This window comes from Bombina bombina, chromosome 5 (genome assembly GCF_027579735.1).
Source record: "Bombina bombina isolate aBomBom1 chromosome 5, aBomBom1.pri, whole genome shotgun sequence".
Classification (NCBI taxonomy): domain Eukaryota; kingdom Metazoa; phylum Chordata; class Amphibia; order Anura; family Bombinatoridae; genus Bombina; species Bombina bombina.
The window spans coordinates 69,615,825-69,635,001 of record NC_069503.1 but is presented as its reverse complement, the minus strand read 5'-3'; the positions used below and the strand labels follow the sequence as shown (position 1 = coordinate 69,635,001).

Here is a 19,177-nt window from a genome sequence, read left to right as displayed (position 1 = left end):
TTAGAATCATAGGGGTCCCTGAGAATGCTGATTTTAAAGATTTGGTTTATTTCATTACTAATACACTGCCGAAAGCTCTGAATATGTACTCAGAGTCCCAACCGCTACAAATTGAAAGAATACATAGAATGGGGATAATTCACAAGAACCCAGAGGGTGCGTCACAACCGAGGCCGATAATTGTTAAGTTTTTAAAATTTACAGATAAAGTTAATATGATGAGGCATTATAGGAAAACATTTCCAGTTATGATAGAACAAAATAAGATAATGTTATTCCAAGATTTCTCGGCAGAGACCTCGGCCAAAAGAAGATTAATGACACCCTTTTGTTCACAGCTGATCAAAGCAAATTACAACGTTAGATTAGTGTACCCAGCCAAGCTAATTATTTTAACAGAAGAAGGGCCTAAGACCCTTGAAACCCCTCAGGAAGCGAGAATATTTTGTAGAGAGAAAGGGATTAATCAATAACATAGGCAGAATTTACACTACATTCCCTACCTTAAAAGAAGAGGTTGGATAAGTATTTGATAGGAACTTTTTCTCATGGGATGCGATCTACACGCAAGATAAAAATAGGTCTAAGGAGGGATAGATCAAGGAAATACAGACTATATATAAAGGGAATTGGATGGTTACAGCATACCCTCAAATTGAGTTATTGTACAAAGAGGGTAATGAAAGATACAAATGGTTATCTCACCAGACAAATGTTATTTGAACAGCGGTTGCTGAGGTTTTGTTTTATTACTTACAGGGGGTTTTATCCTAATGGTTGTACGAAATATAATGCCTTTGAAGTGTTCTGGGGGGGGGGGAGGGGAGAGGGGTTTTTTTGTCCCGTGTGTTTTTTTCTTTTTTTTTCTCCCTCTCTCCATGTCTCTGTCTCTCGTTGGCCTTTTTTTGCGATGATTTGCCAGGTAAAGTTACTGTATAATAAGGAGTATTAACTTAGAATAAATGAATGATAATTTAAAAATAGCCTCTTGGAACGTGGGTGGGATATCATCCCCATTAAAACGGAAATCAATTATTAAATTATTAGGAACATGCAAACCACAAATAGTGATGTTACAAGAGACACACCTGCCTGAGAAAGAAGCTGTTAAATTAAAAACAAAGTGGGTAGGCGAGGTAATATCGTCTGATTATGATAAAAGGAAAAATGGGGTGGTATTATTAATAAATAAACTACTAACATATAAAATAACTAAGAAAATAATAGACCCACTAGGCAGATTCTTGATTATCCATATTGAAATTGATAGAAAATTGTTTATTTTGTGTAATGTATATGGACCGAATAAAGTAGATGGACAATTTTGGGATACACTAGCAGGGAAACTAATGGCTTATAGAGACCAAGATTTGATTATAGGGGGAGATTTCAATTTGGTTTTTTCGCCTAATTTAGATAGGTTAAGCAGTAAATGTAGGGCTAGAAGAGACAGAGAATCACGAATTTTGCATACATTTTGCCATAAAACTGGAACAAAAGACATTTGGAGACTTCAAAATCCAGACAATAGAACCTTTACATGTATCTCCCAATCACACCAGACGTTTTCAAGGATTGATATGTTCCTAATAACTGATATAATGACGGGTAAGAAAGTAAGGGCAGAAATAGGCGACATTAAGTTATCAGATCACGCTGTAATTCTATTAGATTTAGAGTTAAAAACTTTCCAAAAACAAGCTAGCAATGACGTATTTTTTCCCAAACATTTAGCAAAAAGTGCTAGTTTTCAGAATTGGCTGAAGAGTAGATGGCAAGAGTATGCATTACATAATAGGGCGTATGAAAACAAATCCGAAATATTTTGGGAATGTGGTAAAGCAGTACTAAGAGGGGAGGTAAAGGCATACCTCTGCAAAAGTAAGGGAAAAAAGAAACAACAGGAGGAACAGCTTTCCAATGCAGTAAGGAACAGTTTTAATGCATATCTAGCCCAACCAAAGAGAATGTTTTGGGAAAAATACATAAATTTAAAGACCCAGAGAGATTTACTTATAAAGCAACATATGATTCAGGAAGAAATGCGTATAAAAGCACTATACGGTGGTTTCAGGGGAAGGTCAGCCAAATATTTAGCCTCTATAACCAAAAGTAGAACTAAAAATAATATAGGGGCAATTAAACAAGGGTCAGAGAGAGCTACCTCAAATAAAGAAATACAGAAGGTTTTCATAGAATTTTTTAAGAATATATATACAGCAAGAATAACCAATACAGAGACCAAAAAAAATTTTTGGGAGAAGGTAAAACTACCTAAACTGTCACAGGATATAATGGAAAGTATTAACTCACCAATTTAATTAATTGAAATAGAACAAGGGATAAGAAAGCTTAAAAGTAATAAAGCACCAGGGCCTGACAGACTACCGGCGGAATTTTATCAAATATTAGTAGAAGAAATAACCCCGGTCCTGTATAATGTATATAATGGCTATTTTCTATATCAGAAGCAATGCTCTTCCGACTTTGCCGCGTCCAACATCTCACTCATCCTCAAAAAAGATAAAGACCCAGAAAACCCAGCATCTTACCGTCCAATTTCATTATTGAACACAGACTATAAGCTATTAACCGCAATAATTGCTAACCGATTAAAACCCTATATATCAGATATCATTCATGATAACCAAACGGGTTTTATGCCTGGGAGAAATCCTGTTAAAAACATTCGGAAAACAATGCTGATAATAGAACATATACAAAATAAAATCAAAAATGACATGGGGGATGGGATGTTGGACGCGGCAATTTTGGCTGTTGACGCTGAGAAAGCATTCGACTACATTAGCTGGGACCACTTATTTACAACCTTAGAGAAATTCGGATTTAAAGATAATATTATAAATGTTATAAAAATCTTATATAACAATCCGATGTCAGCGGTAATAGTCAATGGTTTAACTTCTGAAAAGTTTAGGTTACAGAGAGGGACGCGGCAGGGTTGCCCCCTATCCCCCCTGTTATTTAATCTATCGATCGAACCTTTTGCAATTCGTTTAAGAGAATGCCTGTAAGGAATTATTATTGGTGATCAAAAAATGGTGCTTTCGCTCTACGCTGACGATCTACTTGTATACCTAAGTAACATAGAAAAAACTTTACCATTATTATTAGAAGAAACACAGTTATTTAGCGAGATATCAGGCTACACGATTAATTATGGGAAATCAGAATTGTTATGGTTAAAGAAACCTCCGAAGTTGAAAGGACCATTACCTTTTAAAGAACAAAAGCATATTAAGTACTTAGGTATTATGCTCTCTAATAATATGATGGAGTGCTATGAATTAAACTACCCTAGGGTATTTAGGGAATGCCAAGGAAAATTATCAATATGGTCCAATCTTCCTATCTCTATAACAGCTAGAATAATGTTAATTAAATCTGTTATATTTCCTAAAATTCTATATCTCTGCCAGAATATTCCTATACTATTACACAAAAAGGACATTAGAGATTTTAACAAATATTGTACACAGTTTATATGGGCTGGGAAAAGGGCAAGGATCGGATTAGATAAACTACAACTTAACAAACTAGCGGCAGGGCTAGATTTCCCGAATTTAGAGACATACAACCTAGTTACCACATCAAAATATGCAATGGACTGGATAACGTCCCAAGAATACGGAATAATTAGCAATATAGAAAACTTTATGGCTGAACCATTTAGGTTGGGAACACTATTACACTGCCCTATCTATAGAATACCTAAGAAAATCGCAAAAATGACAATTATCATTAATACTATAAAGGCGTGGCAAAAGGTATGTTCCAGAGTACAGGTTAATCCATACTGTACAAAGGTGCTCAGTATTGGTGGCAACCCGGAATTTCAGCCGGGTCTGTCACAAACAGTATTCCATAGATGGAAAAGGAAAGGCTTAATGTTTGTTAGACAATTACTAACGGAAGATCTGTCAGTTAACTCATTTATAAACCTAGCTAGAATTTACGATCTTCCGAAGAAAGATTTCTTTGCTTTTTTACAAGTACGCCACTTCATTAATAGCTTACAAACCAAATATAACCCCAATTGGTCTTTGGGGGTGTTAGAGAATGTCATTAAGCTATATGAAAGTGGCAAGACATCAATCTCAATAACTTACAATGTAATTAACTCATTTAATAATGAAGGACATATACGGCTGATAAAAGATAGATGGCATAGAGAGTTTCCAAATCTAACCCTAAAAGATATTGAGCAATCTTTGAAGTTAAACTATAAATTTTGGGTTCCAACTAACTGGCGAGAATCACATTTGAAGCTAATTAGGAAAGTCTATATAACTAATAGGAACTTATCCAGATGGTATGGGACTACTGTAAGGTGCCCGAAGTGTAATGCAGAGGAAGCGGATATCACTCATTATTTTTGGAGTTGCCCTAAAGTAAACCAACTATGGAGACAAATTAATTACTGGATCAAGAAGAAGCTTGATATAGAATTTGAGATTCAAATTTTTCATGTTTTTTTCCTAGTAAAATACTCAGACAGAGCTAAAGAGAATGACTTAATTAATACTATAATTTTTATAACTAGAAATTTAATTTTGAAGGATTGGAAAGGGACAAAGGCTCCCAAACTGGTGACATGTAAAAATGGAGTAGTTAAACAGTGTATGTTAGAACAATATGACTCACGAGATCCAGCTAGTCCGCTAGAAGAATAATTTTTTAAAAAATGGAAAAAGTTAATTCTATCATTACCCCTGAATATACAAATTCAATTGACAGCCGCGTTTAGAAACACAGAATACGTAATGATTAACATCATAGCAGGATTATTCCCGCAGAGTTGGGGTGGATGGTAGAGGAGTCAGAGAGAGAGACAGGGAAGAATGGAGAGGGGGGTCTTTATAAATAATTTTATTTATTTTTTTATTTTTTTTCCTTCCCTTTCCCCCCCCAGTATCATGATATTCTATAATTAATATATTTGGAATTTTCTCCTTCTTTTTTTGTTTCAAATATAAGAAGAAGGTTAAGTTTAAGGCATTAGATGATAAGATTGCTGGTGAATTATGTGAACTCTAGCTATAAGAGTTAATTCTGTATTAGTTAGTTCGTAATTATAGATGGTACTATAAGAAGTTTATTTGTAAAACATGAATAATGAAGAATGTATTTTTATTTTTTTGTAACTTGGAGATGTAGTATCAATAAAGCTTTTGAAAAATCAAAAAAAAAAAAAAGAAAAAAAAAAAAAAAAAGAATTTATGCTTACCTGATAAATTACTTTCTCCAACGGTGTGTCCGGTCCACGGTCCGCCCTGGTTTTTTAATCAGGTTTGAAAAAATGTCTTTATCTATACAATACAGTCACCACGGCACCCTATAGTTTCTCCTTTTTTCTCCTAACTGTCGGTTGAATGACTGGGGGGCGGAGCCAGAGGGGGAGCTATATGGACAGCTCTTGCTGTGTGCTCTCCTTGCCATTTCCTGTAGGGGAGGAGAATATCCCACAAATAATGGATGAAGCAGTGGACCGGACACACCGTTGGAGAAAGTAATTTATCAGGTAAGCATAAATTCTGTTTTTACTAAATTTATTTTTTTGTAGTGTTCTTAGTTTTTCAATCCATTTATTTAATTTCGGTTTTTTATCACCATCACTAGCCTAACTAACATGAGTAGTTGGCCTTCAAAAATTGTTTAGATTCGAGTCCACGAATCATCCATTACTTGTAAAGATTTTTATACTTCAGGATCTGCTATAAGTGTGAGCAAGGGCTTTTCTACTAAGAGTGAGGGGTAGAAAACTTCATACTGAGTAGTTGTTGTGTAAATAAAATAGGAAAATAATATTATTGTGTACAAAATGTAAATAAATATGTATGACTGTTAAAATAATCAGTTTATAAAAAAAGTACTTACTCTTTTTTAACTAAACATCGCAATGCATTATGGTTATGTAAATGAGCCTTACATGACCAGTCAGCTCTGTCGGAAGCTGAGAGTTTAGTTGCAATTCAGCGCTGTGAGATGCGCTTTTGTACTGTTACTTCCATGCGAGTCCGTACTAGTTACAGGGATTAGGGGCATAGTGATATCGAATAAATACAGTAAATTCAGTTACCAATCACGATTTGGACAATTGTAAAACTATTATTAGACAATTTTACTTCGATCAATTTTGGAGTTGACTGTTTCTTTAAGGGGAGAAAAATTAACAGTACACTGTGCCTTTAACAAGCTTTAACCCTTTAAGGACTGATACTTGCAGAGAAAAACTTTTTAGATACAGCTTGTAAATTTACACGTTTTAATGTACTTGCGTAATCTAATATGCTTCACTTGGTATCCTTTGTTGAAGGAGCAGCAATACACTACTGGGAGCTAGCTGAACATATCAAGTGAGCCAATCACAAGCAACATGGGTGCATTAGCAGCTAGGCTCCCAGTAGTGGGCTGGTGCACCAAACCTTTTCTACAAAGAATATTACAAGATCAAATCAAATTAATTAATAGAAATATTGGACACTTGTTTACAAATTTATGCTCTAATTGTATCATGAAATGCATGAGTTAACATTGTTATATTTTGCTGTATAATAACCTCTATAGTACTCCCAGAAAACAAAACAATCTGCTGCGGTAGTCAACTTTTTACTACATTTATTTTTTTGTAGTGTTCTTAGTTTTTTCAATCCATTTATTTAATTTCTGTTTTTTATCACCATCACTAGCCTAACTAACATGAGTAGCTGGCCTTCAAAAATTGTTTAGATTCGAGTCCACGAATCATCCATTACTTGTAAAGATTTCTATACTTCAGGATCTGCTATAAGTGTGAGCAAGGGCTTTTCTACTAAGAGTGAGGGGTAGAAAACTTCATACTGAGTAGTTGTTGTGTAAATAAAATAGGAAAATAATATTATTGTGTACAAAATGTAAATAAATATGTATGACTGTTAAAATAGTCAGTGTTTAAAAAAAGTACTTACCCTTTTTTAACTAAACATCGCAATGCATTATGGTTATGTAAATGAGCCTTACATGACCAGTCAGCTCTGTACGGAAGCTGAGAGTTTAGTTGCAATTCAGCTACTTCCATACGAGTCTGTACTAGTTACAGGGATTAGGGGCATAATGATATCGAATAAATACAGTAAATTCAGTTGCCAATCACGATTTAGACAATTGTAAAACTATTATTAGACAAATTTACTTCGATCAATTTTGGAGTTGACTGTCTCTTTAAGGGGAGAAAAATGTACAGTACACTGTGCGTTTAACCCTTTAAGGACCGATAATGCTACAGCTTGCAATTTTAGACGTTTTAATGTACTTTTATAATCTAATATGCTTCTATTGGTATCCTTTGTTGAATAAATAGCAATACACTACTGGGAGCTAGCTGAACATATGAAGTGAGCCAATCACATTCACAAATTAGCAGCTAGCTCCCAGTAGAGATCTTCTGCACCAAGCCTTTTCTACAAAGAATATTAGAAGACCAAATCAAATAATAGAAATATTGGATACTTGTCTACAACATCTCTGCTCTAATTGATTCATGTAATACATAAATAAGCATTGTTATGCTCTGCGGAATCTATGTCGCACTCCAGAAAACTAACAAAATGCGAACAATGCCTAACTTTCAATGGGTTAATATAGTATTACCTGTTTTTCACAACTTTATAGCCTAACTAACATTAGTAGCAGGCCGTCAAAAACTGTTTTAACTCATAGAGAGTCCACAAATCATTCAATTACTGTTATATTACAAACATTTAGGATCTGTCCTATGTGTGAGCAGGGTCGTTAACAGTGAGAGTGACGAGTAGGAAATTTCATATTAAGTAGTTTTTGTGTAAATAAAACAGGACAATAATATAGTGTGCAAATTGTACATAAGTATAACTGTTAAAACAAATTGTGTATAAATAATTATTTTCCGTTTTTAATTAAAGATTGCAGTGCATTGTGGTTATGTAAATGAGCATTACACGACCAGTCAGCTGTGTACGGAAGGAGAGAGTTTAGTTGCAAATCAGCGCTGTGAGATGCGCTTTTGTATTGTTACTTCCATGCGCGTCTGTACTAGTTACAGGGATTAGGGCTAGGGCATAGTGATATCGGATATATACAGTAAATTCAGTTACCAATCACTATTTAGACAAATTTACTTCAATCAATTTTGGAGTTCACTTTCTTTTCAAGGAGAGAAAAATTAACAGTACACTGCCTTTAACAAGCTTTAACCCTTTCGTTAATGATATTTATAGAAATAATTTTTCTATCCATTTGTGCTCGAAGCTCTGAATGTAGAACCTCGAAAAGAATTGTTTACTCAAGCTAGATCTTTCTATGGAAATCTTTAGTAAAATGCGAAAGTTTTATTACGTTTGAAGAGAAACTGGAGTATGCTTATCTAACATCTAAATATAAGTGGAGTTTACTGTAACTTCTCTAAAGCCTAAAGTACATTTATTAGTATGAAATATGTACAATTATATTAAATTGACAAATAATCAAGTCGGTTCATTTATTTAAGTTGTTTTGAAAAGAGTATAAATAAAACAGAAACACATTATAAAACTATTTTGCAATGCACCATGGGTATGCAAATGAGAACATTGTCAGGTTGTTCATGCGCTCACATAGAAGTTAGTTCATTTTATTGTGAGGGGGAGGAGTATTTTCATTGTGCACTTCAACAAAACTCAGACTTGTGTTGGTATTTTCATGGGCTTTTAATGCTGCCAGTTATTCTTAAACTAGAAAGAACAAAAATGATTAGGATAAATAAGGTATTAAAATTACACACCCCTGAGCAATTCATACATACTAAATTATAAAATGACAAATATGTTTCAGGGGGGACCAACTGCAAGAGACTATACGTTAAAGATGCTGTCACTTTTCTGTTACTTTATGGATTTTAAGAAGGTAGCTTGGTATATATAGATAACGTAAAGTAAAAAATATTAACATTAAATAAGCAACTTGCCCAATTTATGAGACCACAAATCTGATGCATTTCCATTCAACTTTTTATGCAGCAGTTTGGCTATTCTGTGGCCCTCTCTGCATCGGCCATTGATGATGCCGATCGTTGGTGAGTGAGAGCAGCAGCAGGGAGGCGGGCGGGCAGCCCATTGGTGTTTTATTTCGTATTTGTCTGGGGGGGGGGCGTACTTGCAAGCGCTCAATTTCCATTAGATGCAATTGAATTAATGCATGATGCATCGGCAAAAATTAAAGTTTAATTGTTTGATGTCAGGAAACATCGTTGGATTTTAAAAGTAGGTCATTAATGATATATTAATGTTTGTAATATGACATTTGCGGTCCTGGTGTGAACAAAAAGCTAAAGTTTTGGAATCCTTTAAGATAGCGGTAACAATTGTGAGGTGGGGAGGGTAGAGAGCTGTTTGAGGGGGGTCAAGGATTTGGTGGTGAAATGGTGGCATGAAATATACCAAAATGGGCCTAGATCAATACTTTGGGTTGTCTACTACACTACACTAAAGCTTCTCTCTTTTTATTTATGCAAATTATGACATTTAGGGAAATCTCCCTAAGTGTGATGCGGGAATCCAGACATGGACCCGTTGCTCAGTGTATTTAGAGGGATATGACTGCACCTCACTGATGTGGCCCTTAATAGGCTGAAATGTACACTTTGGGGTATTGTTTCTTTTGTTTAGAGAGGGACTGTCTAGTAATTTGGGGGTAGACTGTATTGTGAAGTCAGAATCAGACTGATATACTTCAGGAAAGTTCTTCTTTGTGAAAGGTATGTGTTGAGCTAAAAGAGGCTACTTCTTGGGTGGTTACTAACCATAGAACAAGTTATTATGCAATTGTTTGTTCCCAGATTGAGCGCTTCTTTCTTTTTATTTATGCAATACTTTGGGTTGTCTACTACACTAAAGCTAAAATTAATCCTACAAGCTCCCTAATTAACCCCTTCACTGCTGGGCATAATACACGTTTGGTGCGCAGCTGCTTAGTGGCCTTCTAATTACTAAAAACCAATGTCAAAGCCATATAACCTAAAATTGTGAAAAAGTGAACATTTTTTTTTATTTAATTGTATTTGGCGGTGGTGAAATGGTGGCATTAAATATACCAAAATGGACCTAGATCAATACTTTGGGTTGTCTTCTAAAAAAAAATATATATACATGTCAAGGGATATTTAGGGATTCCTGACAGATATCAGCGTTCCAATGTAACTATCACTAATTTTGAAAAAAAAAAAAAACGGTTTGGAAATTACAAAGTGCTACTTGTCAAAATTAAACTTTCATGATTCAAATAGAGCATGTAATTTTAGACAACTTTCCAATTTATTTCCATTAACAAAATGTGCACAGTCTTTTTATTTTTAAATGTTTTGAGTCACCAGCTCCTACTGAGCATGTGCAAGAATTCACAGAATAAATGTGTATTCATTTGTGATTGGCTGATGGCTGTCACATGGTACGTGTATGCATTTGTGATTGGCTGATGGCTGTCACATGGTACGGGGGGGGAGTGGAAATATAAATTTTAAAATTGTTAGTAAAAAATCTACTACATATTTGGGGGTCCATCCGATAAAAAACGTCGCCCGCAAAAGCCGGCGACGCCAATATTTGCGCGGGTTTGGTATCACATATACGGCGTAACCTAGAAGTTACGCGCGTATATTTCTGCCGTCGCCCGTAAGTTTTGGGCTATAGGCAGGTATACCAAACCAGCGCAGTTTGGTATCCAATATGCAGCGTAAGGACTTACGTGGCGAAAATGGAGAAAACTTACTCCATTTTCACCTCGCCACAAAAAGCAGCTGTAAGAAGCCTTACGCTGACTATTGGAGCCCCGTAACTCCCTAAACTGGCTGCTAAAATAAACCTAACACCTAACGCATGCGCAATGTCTATCTCCCTGTCAACCGCGATCTTCTAAAATAAACCTAACACCTAACGCATGCGCAGTCTATCTCCCTGTCAACCGCGATCTTCTAAAATAAACCTAACACCTAACGCATGCGCAATGTCTATCTACCTGTCAACCGCGATCCCCCCCCCCGAAATCTCTAATAAAGTTATTAACCCCTAAACCGCCGCTCCCGGACCCCGCCGCCATCTACATAAACTAAACCCCTACTGTGAGCCCCTAAAACCGCCGCCATCTACCTTATCTATCCCCTAATTAGAACTCCTTACACCGCTGTCATCTACCTTATCTATCCCCTAATCTGACCCCTTACACCGCCGCCACCTATATAAAAATTATTAACCCCTAATCTATTCCCCCTATACCGCCGCCAGCTATATTAATATTATTAACCCCTAATGTAAGCCCCTTACACCGCCGCCATCTCTATTAAAATGATTAACCCCTAATTTAATCTACCTACCCCGCCGCCAGCTATATTATCTATATTAACCCTAAGTATATTATAGTTAATATAGGTATTACATTATATATATTAACTATATTAACCCTAATTATATTAGGGTTAATATAGTTAATATAGGTTACTATAGTATTTATATTAACTATATTAACTCTATCTAACCCTAACACCCCTAACTAAATTTATATTAAATTAATCTAATTCATTTATAAACTAAAATATTCCTATTTAAATCTAAATACTTACCTATAAAATAAACCCTAAGATAGCTACAATATAATTAATAATTACATTGTAGCTATGTTAGGGTTAATATTTATTTTACAGGTAAATTGTTAATTATTTTAACTAGGTATAATAGCTATTAAATAGTTATTAACTATTTAATATCTACCTAGTTAAAATAATTACCCAATTACCTGTAAAATAAATCCTAACCTAAGTTACAAATACACCTACACTATCAATAAATTAAATAAACTACAAACATCTATCTAAAAATACAATTAAATTAACTAAACAAAATTACAAAAAAAAACAAACACTAAATTACAAAAAATAAAAAAAAGATTACAAGATTTTTAAGCTAATTACACCTATTCTAAGCCCCCTAATAAAATAATAAACCCCCAAAATAAAAAAAATTCCCTGCCCTATTCTAAATTAAAAAAATGTCAAAGCTCTTTACCTTACCAGCCCTTAAAAGGGCCTTTTGTGGGGCATGCCCCAAAGAATTCAGCTCTTTTGCATACAAATACAATACCCCCCCCATTACAACCCACCACCCACATACCCCTATTCTAAAACCACCCAAACCCCCCTTAAAAAAGCCTAACACTACCCCCCTGAAGATCTCCCTACCTTGTCTTCACCACACCGGGCCGAACTCCTGATCCGATCCGGGCGATGTCTTCCTCCAAGCGGCAAAGAAGAATTCTTCCTCCGGCGATGTCTTCCTCCAAGCGGCAAAGAAGAATTCTTCCTCCGGCGACGTCTTCCTCCAAGCGGCAGCAAAGTCTTCATTCTTCCGGCGGCATCTTCAATCTTCTTTCTTCGCTCCGCCGCCGCGGAGCATCCATCCCGGACGACGACTGAACGACGAATGAGGTACCTTTAAATGACGTCATCCAAGATGGCGTCTGCCGAATTCCGATTGGCTGATAGGATTCTATCAGCCAATCGGAATTAAGTTAGAAAAATCTGATTGGCTGATTGAATCAGCCAATCAGATTCAAGTTCAATCCGATTGGCTGATCCAATCAGCCAATCAGATTGAGCTCGCATTCTATTGGCTGATCGGAACAGCCAATAGAATGCGAGCTCAATCTGATTGGCTGATTGGATCAGCCAATCGGATTGAACTTGAATCTGATTGGCTGATTCAATCAGCCAATCAGATTTTTCTAACTTAATTCCGATTGGCTGATAGAATCCTATCAGCCAATCGGAATTCGGCGGACGCCATCTTGGATGACGTCATTTAAAGGTACCTCATTCGTCGTTCAGTCGTCGTCCGGGATGGATGCTCCGCGGCGGCGGAGCGAAGAAAGAAGATTGAAGATGCCGCCGGAAGAATGAAGACTTTGCTGCCACTTGGAGGAAGACGTCGCCGGAGGAAGAATTCTTCTTTGCCGCTTGGAGGAAGACATCGCCGGAGGAAGAATTCTTCTTTGCCGCTTGGAGGAAGACATCGCCCGGATCGGATCAGGAGTTCGGCCCGGTGTGGTGAAGACAAGGTAGGGAGATCTTCAGGGGGGTAGTGTTAGGCTTTTTTAAGGGGGGTTTGGGTGGTTTTAGAATAGGGGTATGTGGGTGGTGGGTTGTAATGGGGGGGTATTGTATTTGTATGCAAAAGAGCTGAATTCTTTGGGGCATGCCCCACAAAAGGCCCTTTTAAGGGCTGGTAAGGTAAAGAGCTTTGAAATTTTTTTAATTTAGAATAGGGCAGGGAATTTTTTTTATTTTGGGGGTTTATTATTTTATTAGGGGGCTTAGAATAGGTGTAATTAGCTTAAAAATCTTGTAATCTTTTTTTTATTTTTTGTAATTTAGTGTTTGTTTTTTTTTGTAATTTAGTTTAGTTAATTTAATTGTATTTTTAGATAGATGTTTGTAGTTTATTTAATTTATTGATAGTGTAGGTGTATTTGTAACTTAGGTTAGGATTTATTTTACAGGTAATTGGGTAATTATTTTAACTAGGTAGATATTAAATAGTTAATAACTATTTAATAGCTATTATACCTAGTTAAAATAATTAACAATTTACCTGTAAAATAAATATTAACCCTAACATAGCTACAATGTAATTATTAATTATATTGTAGCTATCTTAGGGTTTATTTTATAGGTAAGTATTTAGATTTAAATATGAATATTTTAGTTTATAAATGAATTAGATTAATTTAATATAAATTTAGTTAGGTGTGTTAGGGTTAGATAGAGTTAATATAGTTAATATAAATACTATAGTAACTATATTAACCCTAATATAATTAGGGTTAATATAGTTAATATATATAATGCAATACCTATATTAACTATAATATACTTAGGGTTAATATAGATAATATAGCTGGCGGCGGGGTAGGTAGATTAAATTAGGGGTTAATCATTTTAATAGAGATGGCGGCGGTGTAAGGGGCTTACATTAGGGGTTACTAATTTTAATATAGATGGCGGCGGTGTTAGGGGCTCACTTTAGGGGGTTATAGATATAATATAGCTGGCGGCGGGGTACGGGAGCGACGGTTTAGGGGTTAATAACTTTATTAGGTTGCGGCGGGGTACGGGAGCGGCGGTTTAGGGGTTAATAGCTTTTTTATTGTTAGGATAGTGAGGGGGGATAGCGGATAGAGGGTTAGACGTGTCGGGCTATGTTAGGGAGGCGTGTTAGACGTGTCGGGCTATGTTTAGGAGGCGTGTTAGACAGTGCGGGTGATTTAGACTTTAGTCAGGTTTTATAGGCGCCGGCAGTTTCTAACGTGGCGCAAGTCACTGGCGACCCCAAAAATCTGTACTTACGCAGATTTCTGGACATCGCTGGTTTGTGAGACTTGCGCCACTTTAGCAAGTGACGGCGCCGCATATTGGATGGCTCGAGTTGCGAGCTGAAACTGCGGGCGACGTGGGTTCCCTCGCTTGCGCCGCAAACTGCGATCTATATCGGATCGCGCCCCAGAAGTTCAGACTAAGTGCTATTGCATTGTCTTGTTATGTTGCATTTGTTGATTATACAAATTTGTGTTGACTAGTCGGTTAAGCCTCTTCTACAAAGAATATTACGAGAACAAAGCAAATTAAATAATACTAATATTGGAAATTAGTTAACAATGTTATGCTCTAATTGACTAATGAATTAAATATTTTGAGGTGCATAACACTTTATTAATATATTTCGCTGTATAATACATTGTGTTTAGCACTCCAGAAAACAAAACAATCAGCAAAAGTTTTCTATAATCTTGACTATATTTGTATTTTATTTTCTGTTTTTCACAACAATATTAGCCAAACTACATGAGTCGCAGGCTTTCAAAAAAATGTATAACTCATAGAGAGTCCACAAATTATTCAATTACTCTAAAATGTTAATGCTTCAGGATCTGTCCTAGGTGTGAGCAAGGGCTTTTCTACTGAGAGTGAGGGGTGGGAAACTTCATACTGAAGCTGTTGTGTAAATAAAATAGGAAAATAATATCATTATGAACAAAATGTAAATATTGCATGACTGTAAAAACAATTAGTGAATAAAAAGGTTCTTTCTCTTTTTTAAAGTGAATGTAAACTTAACTACACTCCTTTACGCCATTTGAATGTTAACCTAAAAATAACTAGAGTTTCATTCATCATTTCCTCATAAACATTACCCTACTCACAAAATCGCACTTTGAAGTCTCTCTCTTCACGCCGCTTCTCCTCTCGACATTGATTGTTATTTATTGACAGATTCCTAAAAATTGTCTCGGTTAATCATAATTCCCCCCCCCCCCGGGGGGTTCAGCCCCTTTCCTGCAACGTCACGCTTTTTTAATTCACATCTTTTAATCCCAGTTTTGTGTATGGATTCTAGATGCATATCCACGATTCACGCATGCTCAATACCTCTGCCACTTCTACTCTGATCTTTAAAAGTAAGAAGGATTGATAGCTGCTGGATTGCTGCAGTTTTAGCGAACCGGGTTGAAAGTATCAGCAATCATTTAATGATTTGCACAAACTTATATTTTAAATACATCATAATATTTACACAATCTCGGGAAAACGCGTCTTGACACATATGTATACGGAGGGTGGGATCGCTGTATATGTCAAACATGTAGAATAAGGAAGTCGGCTCTGGGAGGAGTCAGAAAAGAAACAGTAAAATGTTTAAATTAGATTTTATTGCAAAATCGTTTTTCGTATTAAAAAAAACCCATAGCTATTGAAATAATGTACTATGGATTAATTTAAAGCAGGCTTTCACAAACAGAAACTTTACATTCACTTTAACTAAACATTGCAATGCATTGTGGTTATATAAATGAGCCTTACACGACCAGTTAGCTCTGTACAGAAGCTTAGAGTTTAGTTGCAATTCAGCGCTGTGACTGTGAGATCTGCTTTTCTACTGTTACTTCCATGCGAGTCTGTACTAGTTACAGGGATTTTATTACAAGCACATAGACTCCTATTTTACTTTACCTTTTTTTTTTTTACTATTTATGCAGCTTTTCAAAGAAACAACATATCAATAAAAAATAAACAAGTTGAACATAACAGTGAAAACAAGAACAACCAATGAACAAGAGATATGCAAATGAGCCGATGAGATAAGCCAATAAGCATGATCGTAGTGCCCACAAACTGTCCAAATAGTCCCAATTCCTCCTCTTTCTTTTTGCTGCTAGTGCAGATAAGTACATTCTATATTTCTTTTGTTAACAATATTTGTATTTCCCTAAGTATTGTTTTTTTCTTACCGGTTGGATAATATATTTCACTTACATACGTTTCCTTTCCTTTCTTCCTTTATTTTTTATCATTGTTGAATAAAATGTTTTTAATTTTCTTCATACTTTAGTTTTTACTCTGTGGCCTTCTCGTTGGTGAGTGAGAGCAGCAGCAGGGAGGCGGGTGGGCAGCCCATTGGTGTTTTATTTCCTATTTGTCCGGGTGGGTGGGGGGGCATGAGTGCACGTGCCGCATTTCCATTAGATGCAATTAAATGCATGAGAAGGAGGGAGTGGAAGGTGGGAATCCAATGTTCGGCAAGGGATCTGGGAGGGGGTAGGGTATTGAGGGGGGGCAGCTACACTATAGAAAATTGGGGATTTTATTTATTTATTTAAAAAAGGCATAATTTTTTAACAAATTGGGTACTGGCAGATAGCTTCCAGTACCCAATATGGCGGCAACTAGGTAGAGGGGGGAGGGTCAGGGCCGTCTTTAATACTGACTGGGCCCTGGGCAAACGTTTCCTTGCCCCCCCCCCCCCCGCCCATGCAATTTTGCTCTCCACCCCAACACCCCAAAAAACAACTAAATCATTTTTTTTTAATTTTTTTTTAATTATTAGCCCAGCAGTGGATCATTCACTGTTGGGCTAATCATTTTCAAAAAAATATGAAATAAATTTCAATATGTGAAACTGGACCTAAGCAGTACTAATAAGTAAATAAATATATAAATTCCTCCACTGTAGATGAATTTAAAATATTTACTAATTAATTAAATGTCGGTTTTTAATTTATTTATATCATTAAGTTGGGTTAGTCTTTTCTTGTCACTTTTAATTGCCAAGTTAGCTCTTGAGCCCTTAGTTGCTTTTAGCAAATTAGAGAGGCATTTGCCCATTTTCCCCCCATATCTGTAATATTTTGCAGATGTTTTTACAATTTCTAATGCAGCATTCTGCTGTAAAAAGATTTCCCTTTCCCTCTTTGCTTGCTGGTATGCATTCCAGCATCCACTTGACAAATCCCTTAAATAGGTATTATATGCGTTAACTAATTGATTAGTAAGTTGTGTATTGCGCTCATTGTTCTTTTTTTTAGAATGACACAGGTATGCCTTTATTTCTCCCCGCAACACCGCTTTAGAGGCTTGCCATAAAATTTCAGGATTTTGTACTGAATTTTGATTAATAAGGATATATTGTTTCCATTTTTCATTTAGCCAGTTTTTGAATTTAGAATTATTGATAAGATATTTTGGAAAGCTGAATGAGAGAAAAGATCTTTTTACCAGGTTAGTTTGCAATTGTAATATGATAGGGGCATGGTCTGACAAAATGATTGCAGAAATCATCTCCAGTTAATCCTGGATATTATCCAGAAAGGAATTGGCTTCCGCCTTGTTAGACAAAACATACCATGTTCCAGACTTCAATACTTTAATCTTGGCCGGGTATACAAGAAAAGCATTAAAGCCTTTCTCTATTAATTTAGAACAGAACGGAGCCATTTCCTTTCTGCGATTAGAAGTCTCAATTGAGTAATCTTGAAATAAAATTTTTTTTTTATCGTTTACAAGAACTGTGGCTTTCTTCTTCCTATAATAACTCATGATAGCAACTTTGTCTTGAAAGTGCGAGAATTTCACAATTATGGATCTATTTATTATAGTACCATCAGATCTTTTTTTTTCCGGTCCTATTCTGTGTATTCTTTCAATCATTATTTTAGCTCGGCTAATAGGCATCTCCAATAAGTTTGGTAAAATATCATCCATAAAATTATTCAGATCAGCAAATTCTTGAGTTTCAGGAACACCTACTATTCTCAAGTTGTTGCGTCTGGAACGATCTTCTAGATCGTCCAGTCTTTCCTGTAATTTTTTAATTGTCAGATCATAGTGTTTAGAATCTTGCTCGTCTATCTTCAATTTCAGAGATTCTAGCCTCTGCTTCATCTAACCTGTTATTGAACTGCATAACTTCCATTGATAGAGCTGCTACATCTTGTCTAATCAACTCTAACATTGATAGTGAAAATTGTTCTACCAGCTGTTGAACGTCTAAGTTTGTCTGAAGACTAGCGGGTTCCTCTGTTATGCTATCTTGGGATAACGAAGTGTGAGTTTTGACTTTGTGTTTATCTTTTTTAGGTGGCATCGTAGGTGATTTGTTTTTAGCTATATGTACGAATTTCTCCATATAAAGTGTAAAAAAAAAAAAAAGAGTGAAGAATGGGGTGAGGTGAAAAAGACTACAGCAGATTGTTTTGTTTTCTGGGAGTACTATAGAGATTATTATACAGCATAATATAACAATGTTAACTCATGCATTTCATGATACAATTAGAGCATAAATTTGTAAACAAGTGTCCAATATTTCTATTAATTAATTTGATTTGATCTTGTAATATTCTTTGTAGAAAAGGTTTGGTGCACCAGCCCACTACTGGGAGCCTAACTGCTAATGCACCCATGTTGCTTGTGATTGGCTCACTTGATATGTTCAGCTAGCTCCCAGTAGTGTATTGCTGCTCCTTCAACAAAGGATACCAAGAGAAGCATATTAGATTACGCAAGTACATTAAAACGTGTAAAATTGCAAGCTGTATCGAAATAGTTTTTCTCTGCAAGTATCAGTCCTTAAAGGGTTAAAGCTTGTTAAAGGCATAGTGTACTGTTAATTTTTCTCCCCTTAAAGAGACAGTCAACTCCAAAATTGATCGAAGTAAAATTGTCTAATAATAGTTTTACAATTGTCCAAATCGTGATTGGTAACTGAATTTACTGTATTTATTCGATATCACTATGCCCCTAATCCCTGTAACTAGTACGGACTCGCATGGAAGTTACAGTACAAAA

General features: G+C 35.8%; 1 non-coding gene across 1 annotated transcript; it reads right to left on the bottom strand.

The window, feature by feature from the left end:
• Positions 1-8,283: 8,283 nt before the first annotated feature.
• On the bottom strand, positions 8,284-8,395 carry LOC128661892 (U5 spliceosomal RNA). Its single transcript, XR_008402665.1, has one exon. It is a non-coding gene; the product is annotated as a U5 spliceosomal RNA (small nuclear RNA).
• Between the last annotated feature and the right edge of the window lie 10,782 nt (positions 8,396-19,177).